The sequence below is a fragment of the Gossypium hirsutum genome, chromosome D04 (assembly GCF_007990345.1).
Source record: "Gossypium hirsutum isolate 1008001.06 chromosome D04, Gossypium_hirsutum_v2.1, whole genome shotgun sequence".
NCBI lineage: Eukaryota > Viridiplantae > Streptophyta > Magnoliopsida > Malvales > Malvaceae > Gossypium > Gossypium hirsutum.
Window position 1 is genome coordinate 28441989 of NC_053440.1, and position 2249 is coordinate 28444237.

Below are 2249 nucleotides of genomic sequence, written 5' to 3' on the forward strand. Positions count from 1 at the left end.
GGCTGAAAAGTGATCAGCAATTAAGAGGGTAATGAGCAGCCAATTCAAGTGTGAAAGCTCAACATTGAAGAGTCATGGAGTGTGAACACATGGAACCGAAAAGCCAATATGCATCCAGCAAATGTGAAAGGATTAATTGACAGCTTTGGAGTTGGAAACATTAGCTCTCTTGACTGAATAGTCACCTAGGAATGCCAAATTCAGCTCACCAATTTGATGCATGTATCTCCAGGTTCATTGAATCTATTGTGCATGCACCAAGCTTAAATGCTCCATCCACATTCGGCCAACCTACATAAAACATGAATGAGCTCAAATTAATGTAATATTAGCTGAACATAATTAAAATAAAACTTTGACAAGTTAAACACATTAATTCGGCACTAAAAATCTGCACATATAATTTAGTTTGGACAAGACACATTAAAACATGTAATGAAATTTGACTCATTAAAAATGCATAAAACATATTAATAAGCTGTAAAAATTAAGACAAACTAATGACATGTAAAAATAACTCAATTAAGATGCAAAATTAAATTTCTCCAGATTTTAAATTATGCAAACAACTAAAATTAATTGAGCTGTAATAAACTAATTAAATTGACTCAAAATAATTATTCAGCTACTAAATTAATGTCCAATTGATATTGAGCTGAATCGTAAGTATTTGAGCTGAAATTGAGCTGATTCGAGCTCATTGAGCTGAAATGGAATTTAATTCAGCTCGTAGTAAAGTGCACGGAAAGCTCATCGGATTAGTCCAAGCTTCTTCGATGCGTCCAACTAAAGTCTCGCCCCAAACTTGATCTACTAAGGCCGAAACTGCCTCCTTGAATTGTTTGGCTCGTGATCGGGTGATAGGACCTTGAGGTAGCTCCAAAGGCTCCTTGCTCGAACTAGGTGGGACTTGAGGCGTGGCCGCATCACTTAACGTTGGTTCATTCTTGTTTTTAAGCCTATCTTCCCATTCCATTTTGAACCGAAAATTCCAAACCATTATTATTTCCTACCTTTTCTTAGCCTAATTAATTTACAGATCACTTTCTTTAATCTCAATTGAATCTCAAACAACTTCATTGTTCAAGTAAAATGAATTGACTCAAGAAGAACGAAACTTCATCGTTTGGACGATTGGGCAACAAAAGCGATTCAACTCATTAAACTGAGGCTGGTTCGCATCATTTGGTATCAGAGCTAGCTAAATCGGAGTAAGAATCATCGTCTTCGGTATTATGGTATTGTAAAAAATAAAAAAAATAAAAAAAAATCAAAAAAATTGAAAAAAAATTTTATACGGTCTAGGTGTGGACAAAAACAACGTGAAAGATCCGTAAAAAAAGAGTCTGGAGACATTCAACAAAAATTTTTCCAAAATCACATTCTACACTCTTTTATATCCCTCTTAGTGAAATTTCACGCTATTAAAATTTTTTTTTCAAGTTTGATTGTTGTTTCGAACAAGTGATTCTTCTTCTCCAATTAGTGAATCCATTTTATACGCCACATCTTTAAACCTTCCTTTCTTTCGAGCCTACCCTAAACCATACGACTTTGCTTTGCAAACCCCTTGAAGCTGACCCTCTAAACTAAAGATCAAGCCTTACCAAGTCTTATACAAAATTATAAGAGAAGAAATGAAAGGAAAAAGGCACGAGTGTGTGAGCATATTCGAGAGGAGGTAAAAGCCAAGAACGAGTGTAAACACGAGCGTGAGTGTCATTCTTTCTTTCTTTTCTGAGTGGACGTGAGTCTTTGTGGTGAGGAATCTTTATTATGTCTCAAAATCCCGAGCAAAACGTGGCGGAAAGGATCGAAAGACAACCGATAAGAAATGTCAGAGGAGGAGTTCCCGATTTAGGTCAACAAGCCCTCTTAAGGGAATTCCAACGAATGCTTTGAACTGAACTTGAATCTATTAATGAGAGACTTGATCGAGTGGAAGGAGGACCAACACGAGAAGGAACCCCTCAAGGACCGAGACGGGAGCGAGGGCAAGCAAGACCTTTCGTGGATGATCCCTACGAGCCAAGCGAGGTGGAAAGTGACCAAGCATCGAATCAAAGCGAGAGACGACGAGGTCAAAGAAATAGGGGTCCTAGAGATCGAGGCCAAGTTGATGATGATTTAAAAAGTATTAAGCTATCCATTCCTCCCTTTCATGGGAAATCTGATCCGGAAGCCTATCTAGAATAGGAGAGAAAAATCGAGATGGTCTTCGAGTGTCACAACTACTCGGAGAGCAAAAA